Source organism: Pogona vitticeps, chromosome 6 (assembly GCF_051106095.1).
Source record: "Pogona vitticeps strain Pit_001003342236 chromosome 6, PviZW2.1, whole genome shotgun sequence".
NCBI lineage: Eukaryota > Metazoa > Chordata > Lepidosauria > Squamata > Agamidae > Pogona > Pogona vitticeps.
This window is the reverse complement of record NC_135788.1, coordinates 42,775,868-42,790,253: the sequence shown is the minus strand read 5'-3', so window position 1 is coordinate 42,790,253 and position 14,386 is coordinate 42,775,868. Positions and strand designations below refer to the sequence as shown.

The 14,386-nt window shown below is 40.8% G+C and overlaps 1 protein-coding gene across 13 annotated transcripts in view; it reads left to right on the top strand.

Moving 5' to 3' along the window:
- THRB (thyroid hormone receptor beta) overlaps positions 1-14,386 on the top strand; it is a 268,006-nt gene that overhangs the window by 14,392 nt on the left and 239,228 nt on the right. For 4 of the 13 annotated variants that reach the window (XM_078377282.1, XM_078377280.1, XM_078377287.1 and 1 more), the window contains exon 1: positions 6,215-6,855. The exons of 3 other annotated variants lie outside the window; for them this stretch is intronic. The gene's annotated coding sequence lies outside the window, so the exon portion shown is untranslated. Of the gene's footprint in view, positions 1-6,211; positions 7,562-14,386 lie in introns of those variants that run through there. 6 more of the 13 variants (XM_073003407.2, XM_073003403.2, XM_073003404.2 and 3 more) reach the window with 5 other exon arrangements.

The following is a 14,386-nucleotide window of genomic DNA, read 5'->3' as shown; positions in this document are numbered from 1 at the left end:
TTTATTTACAATATTTTTAATTTACAATATTTTTTTAGCCGCACCATTACCAGTGGCTTCTGGGCGGTGTACAACATTAAAACTTAAAAACATTAAAAACATTAAAAAGACAATATAAAATATCCTATATTAAAACAATTCTTAAAACATTAATATTAATAAGTCCTGCTGCTCATGTGACCAGCTAGAGAATACTGTTTAATTAAAATGCTGGCTAAACAGAAAGGTCTTTGCCTGGCACTGAAAAGCCAAACGTGTTGGAGCCAGGCAGATCTCTATAGGGAGGGCATTCCAAAGTTGGGGGGCAACAGCATATTTCGACATGCCATCCCCCTCGCCTCTTTCAGGGATGGAACCTTCAGAAGGGCCTCCTGGTCTGATCTTAGAGGACGGGCAGGCTCATATGGAAGAAGGCGGTCCTTTAGATAACCAGGTCCTAAGCTGTTTAGGGCTTTATATGTCAGAGTAAGCACTTTGAATTGGGCCCAAGCAGCAACCGGCAGCCAGTGTAAATTTTTCAGAACCGCCGTGATATGAGTCCGTGCAGCGGCACCATTTACCAGCCGCACAGCCCAGTTCTGTGCCAGTATGATAGTGGAACCAGTTACCTCAGGAGTTGGTAAGTGCTCCAGCACTGGAGGCATTCAAGAAAAACTTGGATAATCAACTGGCAAATATGCTTAGATTACATTCCTGCATTGAGCAGAGGGTTGGATTTGATGGCCTTGTAGGCCCCTTCCAACTTCACTTTTCTATGATTCTATGATATAGATTAAAAACAAAAGATGGTGACAAAACCATAGCAATCAACTCTTAAATAATAGGTCATCAAAAAGTTACAGAAACCAAGATTAAGTAGGTATAAGACTGTGGAAGGCCTGAGTAAAAAGTCAGGTTTTTACTTGTTTCCTAAAGCTTAGGAGGGAACAAGCCTGTTGCAATTCCAATCAGAAAGGAATTCCACATGGTGGGGGCTGTTACTGAAAAAAAAAAACTGGTTCCTTGTTGTTGATTTCCAGGCGTCCCTTCAGGTGGCCACTCATAACATCATGGATTGGGAGGTGCAGGTGGCATGAGAGGTTGCTCTGAGGAAGAGGCACTCTGACAAGTAACAAGGTTCTAAACTGCTTTCATGCCAACATCATAACTTTGAACCTGGCCTAAAAGCATACTGGCAGCCAGTGCAAATGAGCCAAGGCAGGGTTAATAGTTGTTCTAATAACAAATTTCTGACTAGTGATTCTTATGATACAGTATAGGAAAAACAAGGGTTTTCTCCTGTTTCTCTGACCTATACTTGTTTTTTTCTGAGAGAAAAATCTCTTATGGCATGATAAAGAAATCAGGCAAAGAGGAAACAATGATATATATTGTTACATATATATTCTATTTTTAGGTTATCCAGTATCTCTCATAATCAGTTACACTATATGTGACACAGCAAGAACAGAAGCTTGGGAGAATAGCAGTAATGCCAAATAACACTAATGATAAGGATTACAGTGTGTTATCTTCCAAATGTAACCACACTTTTGTATTAAATGGAGAATAACCTGTGCTGTGTGTTGAAGCATTGTTGGTAATACATGGAGATTAATATACTGTTACTGTTTGATATCATGCTAAATATGTCAAAGCAAATTTTTGAAGTCTTCACTGTGATCCACAGCTAAATGGAACATTAGCTCAGGGATGACTAGAAGCTACTGCCTTTGCCACCTAAGTTCTCATGATCCACTTATACAGGTATCAGGGCAGGTGTTACAGTAAATCAGATGATGTATTCCAGCAGCTGTATACCAGCCAACTTCTTAGAAGGTGGCACAGGTTGTTGGAGAACAAGGTTTTAAAGTGACCCCTTCAGGTCAGAAATTGCACCTTGAAATTTATTATGCTTACACTCATTCCTCAATTAGAAAGAGGAGTAGGTGAAGACATTGACTCTTAAGATGTGTACAGAATATTTCTAATTATTTCTGAGTGATGTTTGCAGGCAGACACCTGTAGATACAAAATAGGCATCTTATCTGAAGTTTCTCTCAAATCCTGCCAACAATTTTAATTTTGTCTGATCTGACACACCACCTTCTGTGTATTACCATGCAATGCACCATTGCTGACACCTATTCTTTCTTCTGTGCTGCTTTCTCTGCTTCTGCCCCATCTCACTTGCCAAAGGGTGCTGCTATATACATTGAATTACAATAAATTATTATTTGTATTATTATAGCAGCAAGGCCTCCAATAATCTGAAGGGGTTTCCAAAAAGTCATTTTTTAAAAAGCAACTCATTATTTGTTATTTTCAACTTTAACTCACTAGTGTTGCTGTCTGGACATTATTTTAAAAGTACTACATATTACTAGTGTATTACTAATATGTTACTTTAAAACAATTTTTTAAAAAAATACATGTAGAAATAAAAAATAAAATAAAATAAAAATTTCACCAAAAGCAAGGGTAATGTTATTCATTTACACTAAATAAAGTTATGATGTTAGCACTCACATTGATTTTTAAAAAACATCATCCAGCCACTTGTTGCTGGCTGGATAGCTTAGTGTATTACGTATCTAGCTACAAAACCAGAGGTTGGGAGTTCAATTGTCTACTGTGCATCCCAGAAGAGCCAGCCTTTGTTGGCTTGGGCAAGCTGCACAGTCCAAAGTTGCTTCTGGAAGAAGAGAATGGTAAACCACTTCTAAGTACTCTCTGCTTAGAAACACCAGACACTTATGGTGACCCCCAAAGGGTCACCGTGAGTTTGCTTTGATGGCACACTTATTCTTATTCTTAGCTCATTATCTCACCAAAGCAGTATGTTAAAGATAATAGCATTACCTGTAACATGTTATCTGTATGCATTGCATGGGTCTTGGTGAAAAAAAAGGAATATGCAAAAATTATTTGGATTGGGTTGACACTCACTCAGACACCACTTAAAATGCCAGAATGTGACACAGCTATAGGTAGTTGGCTCAACATAGACTGGAATCAAGGCAAAGAAAAATACAGAATAACCGGTACAGTTAGTTCTGCTGATCATGCGCTTAGTTGTTATTGGTAAAACAGGAATCATGTGCCTGAAAACAATGTCATTCTCTAAAAATGGGCAGTAACTGTAGCTCATCTACGGCTGGAATTGAAGGCAATAATTTATTATTTAAAATAGTGTTATTAATGTGCCATAAAGTAACTAAAATCACAGTGGAAGATATTTGCTGCAGGGTACGCTAACATAATGGAAACAAAGCACTAGGGAATGACACATTCCCACATGTCTACTTTTTGATAATTTCAAAACAGTGTGTATTCATCATTTCAGTGTGTTGTAGGCACCATTCGTCAACTCCAAAAATGACAGGGTGATTTAAGGACACCGGTAACTCATTGCCCTTAGGTAATCCTATGTAACAGGATTAACTCAGTGTTGCTTTCCTTTTGTTAGTGTGAATCACTTTATGTTTTATATTTTCTGGATTTCATTTTCTTTTATATATTTGTATAGAAATAAAGGCATTTAAGAATTAAGGTGTACACAAATGTTTCTATTATTGAAGGACTTGCTCTGCGTTCCAAATAACGAAGATTACAAATGAAATATGCTTTACTGATAGTCTTGTTTTGAGTTCATTTGGTTGCTAGCTTAATATTGACTTTGCAAGCTAATGTGGGCATTAAAAAATCTGAAATTTATCCAATTAATGGTGAAATATGGAATGGAAGCTCCCCACTGACCAAAGTTTCATTAAACATTTTTATAAAGTTCACCCACACTTATTGTATGAAAGTTCTTTCCATTCCTTGTTTCATTCTATTTGTAGATGACTCATTCTTGGAAAGAGAGGTACTCCATTTATCTGCATTAAATTGAATGTATAATTTAATATCCCTGTTATTCTTCTGTAAGATTAATTTGTCTGTCTTTTAACCTAAGCACTATCCAAAGCTTTCCTCTTCCCCACTCTCATTCCATTGTTTGTGTTTTATCGCTCCTTGACTCAGTACCTAATAAAAGAATCAGCATCCAATGAATGCTGGCTGTGATCCCACATATTAAAGGTGAAATTGACATTAGGCCTGCATTCAGATCTAACCTTAGTTATGGGCAGATCTCCTTTTTAGTTTCTATTTAATTCTCATCTATGAAATGGGACATCACAAGACTGAAGCCAGTATGCGTGAGATGGGAATTTAAAAGTTATTTGATATATGCCAAAGATTTGAAAAAGAAAATTATTATGAATTAATTATGTCTTAATATTTTAACGGGGGATGTGGTGGTGCTGTGGGTTAACAGAAGCCTCTGTGCTGCAAGGTCGGATGTCCAGCAGTTGTAAGATCGAATCCATGCAACGGAGTAAGCTCCTGTCGCTTGAACCAGCTCCTGCCAACCTAGCAGTTCAAAAGCATGTAAAAATGCGAGTAGACAAATAGGTACCCCCACGATGGGAAGGTAATGGCGTTCTGTGTCTAGTCATGCTGGTCACGTGACCATGGAAACTGTCTATGGACAAACACTGGCTCTGTGGCTTCGAAATGGGGATGAACACCGCCCCCTAGAGTCAGACACGACTGGACTAAATGTCAAAGGAACCTTTACCTTTACCTAATATTTTAATGCATGAGCTAAAATGCTGTTAGTGTACCTACGCCTGCAGAAAACTGATGACTACATAGGACCATTTTCAGTAATTAAAAATGTTCTTCTGTCCCACAGATTTCCCAGCTCCAATGTAATCCCTGTGCAAGCCATAGGACAGGAAGAGGAAGAATTTAACTATGAAAAAATAGCCCCCTGTTGGAAATATCATCTGGCAGCAGTTATTTCCAGTATTTAAAGGCTTCCTCCTTCTATCCCACAGGTTCCATGCTATGAAGAGGAGTGAGAAAAGCCATAGGTTAGAAGTAGAATGTTTCTAATTAACAAAAATTGCCCCCTGTTGGTGATATCACCACTCTGCAGTTGTAAATTATGCAACAAGATTTCAACCATGAAGCTGCCTTGGGACAAATGTGGGATACAAGTCTATTAACTAACTAACTACAGTAAATTGATTATCTATGATGAAATGAATAAATTTGCATATTTTATTGTCAGTATATGTTTCTTAACATACCAGAACAAATAACCATACAACTACTTTGTCATTTGTATCTGAATCTGCTGCTTCCTTCTTTGAAACTGCTGGAAATAAAACCAACCAGAAAACTCTGGAAAAAAATTCAGATCTGGTAAGGTTATATAAAACATTGTTACGATTTTCACTTTTTTTTTCTTAAGTCTGTAACAACACATTTAGTATTAGTTTTCTATACAAAAGTATTTTAAAATCTCTGTTCTACACCTGAAATCAACCAAACAGTTATTCAACTTTGCAGTTTTTGAATACACTGGAAAAGTCCCCCTTTTGGCAAGATAATTTATCTGCCTTGTTTTTGTTTTGTTTTTGTTTGATTTTTAATCTAATTTCAAGTTCTGAGAAAGTTAAAGAATATTGAAATAGTATATATAGGTAAAGAAACTACACCTTATATAGTCCAATGATTTTTGGGGACTGGCTTATATTGTAAATGACTACAGTACTTTTATGGAAGTCGTATGATTTATGATAAATTATCATTTTTTGCAACAGCTGGTGAGCTGAGCTTTGGTAACTCCCAGCATAATGGTAACAAAAACAAGGATGCAAAAAATGAAGAAATGTAAAAATTTCATGAGCTTTTCTGGGCTATAACTGTCAGATACAATGAAAGTTATGAGGCTGTTCTTTTACTGCTTGCTGGAGACCATTTAAGAAAAAGAGCAGATTTACACTCCCATTACCCCAGAATAGACTGTAATATCCTGGGAGGGAGGGGGAGAGAGTATAATACCCTCCCAGGATATTACAGTCTATTCTTTGGTAGAGCAAAATAGAATTATAAAAAACGCAAATCTGAAGCACCTTTCCCCTTGAAGTTGGAGAGCGGCCCAGGTTTCCTAGGAGAGTTAAGGCAGTGCTGAGCCGGCCCGCCAGAAGGGAAGCATGCCTTGGCAAAAGTGGGCACAAGGCTGTGGTTATATCAACTACAGGAATGGGCTGAGCGAGGGAGCGCGGAGAGCCGCGAGGTGGGCTCCCTCCCAGTTGTTTCTCTCCCAGTGAGAGGACACCCCTCCCCGTCTCTTCCCAACTCCGTCAGAAACAATCTGAGGGAAGTCAAAGCCTGAGGGAGGGCAAGAGAGAAGAGCGGGAACAGTTCCCAGCGAGGCACGTTGTAGCTTCGAGAGTGTCACTCCTGGCTCTGGCTTGTTCAGCGTCGCTGCCAAACAGGGGCAAGATGGGCAGCCCCGGCTGCGAAGGGGCCCGTCGGTTAAGAGAGCCGGAGGGGTCTCCGCGAGCGAGCGGCGGCTGTGGGGTCCTGGAGGCTTAGACCCACGTTGCTCCGTCCTCTCTCTTGCGGGACTGAGCGAGACTCTTCCTCCCCTTTCTCTCTGTCTCTCTCTCTCTCTCTCTCGCGTGCCCGCGTTGCCTGCTTTTTTCCCTGGCACTCGTGGGGCGGGTGCGGAGTTCGCCTTTGCCGCTGTGCCTCCGGCTCCCGGTGGGGCGCGCACGGGGGAAGGGGAAACCAGGTCACCAGCGCCGCCGAGACAGGCCAACCGGCTTGGGAAGTGGGACTGACTCAGGTGTTGTCGGCTGTCAGAAGCGGAAGGCGAAAAGGGAAGGGAGGGCTTCCCCGAGCGGCCGAATTATTGCACCTCTCCTCGCAATCAACAGAAGCCTCAGCCGGCGGAGAGAAATTACGGAGGCGGCGGCGGCGGCGGCGGCGGCGGCGGCGGCCCGGCTTGATCCCAGATCAAGGATTTTGTTGGCGGTGAGTGTTCTGGTCGGGTTCTCGGCCCACGACCCACCTCCGCTGCAGCCGGGGCTCGGCGAGGGGACCAATGGCACGGGCGCCAGGGCTGAGGGTGTCATCGAGCTCCTGACCCGGACTCACACTCTTGCTCACAGCTGGACTTGGCCCAGGGAGCAGCAGCTGTGGCAGATGTTTGGGAGACGGGAGGGTATTTTTAGAACCTGCCTGGCTCCCGTCGTCTGAAATGCATCAGAGAGTCTTTCCGTTGGGTGTTTTCTTGAGGAGGGGTGGGGGGTGGGGGTAGGTGGGGGGGATGTCCAGGGTTTTAAGCGATCGTGTTTCCTACGCAGGATATTGGCAGAAAGACGCGGGACGGATATAGCCTGGATTTATCGGTATTAAAAACAAGCTGCAGATTTCTCGCTCTTGTGTGTTTGCGCTTGTGCGTTTGTATCTTTAAATTTCTCTCCGCCAAGAAGACAAGCAGGGTTTTCCAGCTCGGCCTTTGACGGAACAGAATGTTTCATCATAGGGTTTTCGAATGTATTAAATATGCACTAAAAAAAGAAAGAAAAAAAGAAGTCGTCCCGATGGCTCCTTGCAGCGTGTGCTTAGTTGTTGACGAAAATGGGCTTTTATTTTTTATTTTTTTAAAAAATGTCTCTGGCATAGTTTTGTGCGGGCGCGATGGCGAGGAGCGAGCGAGTGGAAGTTTCCATGATGAGTAAGTTATATGACAAGGGATCCTGTGGAGGATGATCTTTCCACAGCAGCAGTTTGCGGGGAGAGGGACTTAGCAGTGCGTTGGGAGAGGGGACACCATGAAGACTCCTGGCCTCCCTGTGTGGGTGTGGAGGAGACGCCTCAGAAAGAGGGATGGCCTCTTTTTTTTAAACGTCCCTTGACTTGCGTGGTTTTTAAAGATACAGCCGTAAATGATTACCTTGTTAGAAAATATGGATCCCTTAAAGACTTCTTTCTCCAGAACTCCCAAATACATCGTACTGTACTCAGAAAAGAGCAGGCAAGCAAGTTTTATCCAAGTAAAGAAAGGGTTTTTTAAAAAGCTACAAGAAGAAAGTGAAAACTGAATTTTCCCTCTCTCCTTGTGTTATTAATGTATTCATTATTCCCAGGAGGGCTTACAAATAACAGTGGCATGCTATCCATTAAACTCCTACCTACCCACCCTCATGGGATTCCTCTGCCTCCAGGACTTCAGGCTTGTGGGTTCCGCCTTGTTTTTGTTTCTCTGCTTGTTTTAACTAGAAGCCCAGATCTGCTTGTTGGAGCCAGGTAAAAAAGCCATAGACTTTGGAGTGAAAGAATGCTAGACTCAGGGCATGACTTGGGACAGTGATGTCAGTAGGCCGAATCTTGGGGCCAACATCCAGAGCCCTGCAGCCTACTTCATCTAGATGTCCACAAAGTCACAGCCCACAGGAGCAGGAAGAGATCAGTTTGCCAGGGCACTTGATTTCCATGGATGTACGGGGTTCTACAAAAGCCACCATTACGCCTTTTAAGTTCTCCTCTCCTTTAAAAAAATGTTTTCATTCAAGAGGCATGTATATAATAAAAGGAGATATTCATTTTATTATATCAGCTTTACATTATAAAGCCAAACTAAATAATTTGTCCTAACTTGAGTAGACTCGGGATGAATAGGACCTAGTGTTGACTTAACAAGTCCCTTTCACTCAGTGGATCTGCTCTAGTTGGGACTAACCACTGGATTTAGTCCATTTATTATCTTTTTTTAAAATCTAAAGCAATATTTATTTTCAAATATGTTCACAGTCAGAGCAACATAACCAAACCCCTTTTATTTCTTAGTCATGTTAGTCATGTGGTCATAATAGTGTTATGATTTAAGCTTAAAATGCAAAATTGCACATGCTCGAATTTATTTGAGTGCTTATTTATTTATTTGTCCTTTTTATAGGCTGCCTTCTCCCAAGTGCTGGCAAACCTTTCTCTTCCTCTTCCATTTCTTTCTTTGTTTTTTAGTCCAATTATCAGGAATGTAGGAACAGTTATAAAACAGGGAATGGTATGCTGTACTGACAGGGGAGATTCTTATTATGTGTATGTTTCACAAATGAAAAAAAAAGCAACATAGTCATCTAAATTATGTCCCGCATAGGACTCTTAAGTCCAGGCTCTAACATCATGGAGGTCCAGCACTGATTCTGAGTACTAGAATTAATGGAGCTGAAAGCCCATCCACACAAAAGTCTACTCCTAATTACTCCTAATTTTCTTCATTTCAGCAATATAAATTAGAAAAGGGGCAAGAATAATTTTGTGATTGCCATTGTTGTTACACAACTGGGTATTTTAAAAAAAACTTTTCCAAAATCACTCAGAGATCTGTCAGTTTACTTTCTGTCCAACTCTGGCCTACCTGGGAATCATGAACCATGATGATGCAATGGTTTTAGACATGAAATCTATTGTGTGACCTTGTATTAACCAGTCATCTTCAGCAAAACCTACCTGACAGGATTCTGAAGTGTATATGTGGAGTAGACACTGCCATCTATGATGGAAACTGTAGTTGAGCTGAAGTGGGTAGGCACCCATTCTATTCTCCAGAGGCTTTCTGGACTGCAGCACCCATGATCCTTCACAATTATCCAACTAGAGGAGATGGCAATTGCAGCCCCACATGTTTGAAAGGCAACACATTGACTTGCCATAGAGGAAAGCTGAGATATAAAAGCACCTGTGTTATTTAATTCTTACTCTTACATCCGACGTTTCCTGCACTGAGTTCAAGGTTTCCTCTTCTTCCTCAGATGCATAGCAGCAATCCTAAGAGATAGAAGAGGGTCAGGAAAATGGATAGGCCCAGAGTATTTCATGACTCAGTAAGGACCCGAGTCTCTCAAGTCCCACTTTTTCAACTCTCTTAACCATAACATTGTACTGGCTTCCTATCAATGTACTGAAGTGAGCTGCTTTTCTTTTCCACAGACAATGAGACCTCTCCAAAGTGAATTCTCCAAATTTACCTACTAAGCTCACTGAGTGGAAATTTGAACTTGTGTCTCCCTAGAATTAGTGCAGGATTAAAACCACTGTATGACACTAGATCTAGATTAAAAACATCACAGTAGTAACAGTAATTTCCTAGGGTTGTGACACTCAAATGCTTTTTCTTTTGGTTAGTGTGGAAACTCGGTGATGGTATGTTTATTCATCATTCTTCTGATAAGATCTGTCTAGCTACTACTTGCTTTCTAAGAAGAAAGATGTTCTTTTTGAAAGCCATCCTGACTTCTCAGACAATTTGTTCCAGCTCTTCCCTTCTCAAATATGTGATGCAGGTCACTTAGTGGAGAGGGAAAGGATCTGAAGCATGCACAAGGACACTCCCTTCTTGCCAGTACTTCATGTATTCTTGACCTCAGGAAACAAGTTTCTTGACCTAAGTGTCCACACTCTGAGATTAAAATTGATTTTGTGAACATTCCCTCTTTCTAGGATAGGCTGGCAGCTATAGTTACTACAACCAGGAATTTCAAACTGAATCCCGAACTCTTTACCAAACCACTATTTTCAGGATTGTTTGTATAAAACCATGACAGCTGAAGTACAATAAAACTGCAATGCTTGATAGATCCCAATGAGCGTGATCACAGTTTGTATCTCTTTGTGTATATTTATGTTATTAAACTGATGTCAGATTTATATTGCTTTAAAGTGTTATGGCTTCCTCCAAACAATCTGGGAATTACTGTTTGCTGATAGTGCTGTAAATTCTGTGTCTAGAAATTCCTAGCTCTCATAAGAGAACTACCATCTCCTGGGGATATAGATGAGTCAAAGTCTAATGTGTAGACATAGCTTTCACAATGAAGTTTTTGCAATGAGCATAGTAGTATCACTTCATGGAGTACAACTCCCAGAATCCCACAACCATCAGAGGAATGGAGTATATGTATTGTTTTTAGTGTGGCATTTGTTAAGTATTGTATACTTATTTTATTTAGCATTTAATTACGTAAATCGCCTTGGGTACTTCTTAAGGAGAAAGACTGGGTACAAACATACAAAGAGTTACTCAGCCTCAGATTAAATAACACAAGGGAGGAGAAACTGCCACCTTGTAAAGTGCTGTGGTTCTTCCCATATCACTGCAGCATTGTCCATAGGGTCTGCTGTATGAGTATGTTACATGATAACACTGCCATGTGATATCCTGGGTCATCACATGGATGTAGCAGGGCAGTGGCAACTGCATTATGACCAGCAACAATGGTGCAAGGATGTGTTCATACAAATGTATGCCAACATAATTTGTGGGCCATTTGTCTTTCTTTTAAAATCAATACATTATCACTCAATTTTTTGTGTTTTTTCCCCTGTGTTAGCATTTTCTCACCCATGGAATGTTAACAAGGAATGTTACCCATAGGGATACTTGTGGATGGATAGACTACAGCTACATTTTCAGGAAGGACTCAAGCACTTCACAACAATGCTGGTCATTTCAAATGACCCAAGCCCTGGTGCAGTTCTGAAAAGTGTGGATTGGCACCACTCTTAAATTGCACAAGGGCTTCCATCCTTGTCAGTCAATGCTGGGAGGTTTCCCAGTTACCAACAGCACTGGTTTAGACCTCAACATATAGCAAAAAAGGAGCTGCTGGAGCTGCCCTCAGGCAAGAACTGTGTCTCTGCCCAGCCAGTGATGGATAGCTTTCCCAGCCACCTCAGCACTGGCTGACTGGCGGTGTTGTTTTTGCTGGGGGCAGGGGAGGCTCGAGTAGTTCCTTCTCCCCTGTATGTCAGGCAGGTGTGGCTGCCATGATCCTGGCACTGCCAGTAGTGGTGGGAAGACTCCCAGCCTGGGAGGGACTATTCCATGTCCTTTTTCAATGTGAGGATTCACATTAAAGCAAGACATGAGAAACAAGTGGTTTCACACCTCTTTTCAGATATTCCACACTAAAAACTTTACTGTAGGTTATCTAAAACATGCAGTTCCTGCCATAGATGCATATGAATAGAAAACAGCAGTAGCATTCATGTGTGTGTGTACATTCCAGCAGAAAAGGAGTAATTTTGTTGTTAGTCGGAAGAGTTTCGTAGACCAAGGTATACTTCTGAAGCCAAGTTGATATATGGGCTGAAAACTGATATAAAGAAGGAAAATGCCTATCATAATATATAGCACTGTGTGTTAAACAATTTTTTCCATGTTTATGAAGCAGTCGAAGATGCCTGACTGACAACATGAGACACTGTCTCTTTTATTTAATCACAAAGCAAGTCTTTAATGGGCCAAAGCAAAACAAGATTTTTCTGGGTAGGTCTGATCTTGTGGTTAGCAGACTTTGGAAATAAGACTGTCGACTTCTTGACAACAAGCCTTCTCAAATTTAGCCTGGGAAACATGATGGAGCAAATACAGTTGTCTCCACAGCTCGTGTGGCTTTTAGAGACTACTTGCTTACAATCACTGAAGGCTAGTTTCAGTCATGGTTTTGTGGTATGGTGGCCTTTTCACTACCTTCTGGCTGGAGATCCTTAGCTGCCACTTTGTTTGTGTCCTTTTAGGCTATAGTCCATTTATTTCACAACTATTCCATTGATTTTTATTGGCAGGTTTTGAAATAAAAAACATGCATTTAGCAGCTCTCATTTGGACATTCATTCATTTCAATTTCATGTATCCTTGTTGACATCAAATATTTCTGTAACACACACTCTGCATTGCAGGCCTTCCCCACTTTCCATTCCATTCAGTGAGCTAAACTGGCATCAAGCATCATGAAACTGTCTTACATTCATTCTTCTGGGAGAAAAACCAGAGGATTGCAAAATTTGAGCTCTGAAGCACAGTTTGGACTTATTGTGAGGAGTAAATTATGGACACATGAGCATTTGATTTGGCACATGACGGCTGAACAAAGTCTAGAAACAACATAAATGGACTGTAAAGGGCTCCTGAACACTGGAAATCCAGGACTTTCTTGCTTCTGATATTTTGCAGGTGTATGATGCTTATGAGTGTTTATCATTTGTTATTCCATTTATTATATTTCTATCTCACTTTTCTCTAGTGAGCTTAAGCATGCATGGTGCTTTTCCACTTTATTTGTTTCCAGAGTGGCATTCTGATTAGAATGCCTGACTGGGACTTGGGAAATCCAGAGTTAGCCTCCACTGAAACTCCATGAAACAGGAAGGTACTGGGCCAATCATTTTATGTCAACCTGATCAAATTAATAGGGTTCTCGGGAAAATAAAGGCCTGGGTTTTCTAGTTCAGGCATTTCCTTCACAATTTACAAGGGGTTTGTGTAGCTGTATAGTGCAAACCAGAGAGATGATGGTCAAAAGTGCTGCTCCTTTCAGGAGATCAGGTGTATAGTTGCAACTTCCTACTGGATTCAGGCACTGACTCTGTGAGTTAACGCAAATAAACTTCCCCTCCCCAAACTAAGTATAGCAGAATTGTAGTACGGATAAGTGGAGACAGGAGTAGTATTGCACTTTGTATATCAAAAAGTACTAGCCCCATATAGATGCATCCTGCCTTTCTCAGCACAGCTAATGACCCACCATCTCAAGGTCTTCTGATTTCTGTAATGAACAGTTACTTTTACTCTGTGTATTTATAGACTGGTTTTGTTCCATGAATCTTCACAGCTCCCCCAGTTTTTATTGTGAAAAGCTTTACTAACGTGAGAATACAGTTAAAACAAAGACCTAAAAGTTCAAAAACTTAGCTGAAACCCCATTGTTAGTTTCAACTCTTTTGCTAATCCTGGTTTTTAGTCCTAATTCAATGGCATGGCTAGTAGTGAATCAGTGGAAGTTATGTGTTGTCTTAACCAAAATTTGATTGAGTCAATAAATCTACTCTAGTTTGAACTAATAATTGGTTTTTAGCCCCATATCTTTAAATTAGCAATAAATTGATGGTGAGCAAAAGGCAGTCTATCATTCCAGATGTTACTGTCAGCATTCCTCACCAATGGGCTATGCTGGTTAGGACTGATGGGAGTGTTGTTCAACAATGTCTGGAGAGCTGCATTTTCCCCACTCGGACTTAAATAATAGAAAAGATATGTTTTGATATAAACTTTTTTGCATGAAAGCAAGTGGTTCCATATATTCTTGTAAGTAAGATAGAAAATTGAGGTGTAGAGATTGTGTTTGACCCAAGAATTCACCCAAGGGTCCTGCTGTCTTCCTGTCTTATGGGTCTTCACCTTTAAACCACGCTGAGACTAGACCGCCTTTCAAACCGAGGACTTCTTTAAACAGAACACTGTCTCTTGACAACTTTTCATGCAGGGCAGGGATTCTTAGAGAGACCACCATGATGTAGTGGATAGATGGACTAGGACCAATGGGACCTGGGTTCAAACCCACACTTGGCTAATGAAGTTCAATGGTGGGTGGCAGTGGTAAACCACTCCTTGAACCTTGAAACCCTGTTAGGATTATTATAATTCAGAAGTAAGTTGAAAACACATAACATAGTTCTTAACGATGGTTCTTAGCCAGGTTTGAATGGTCCATGAACTTGG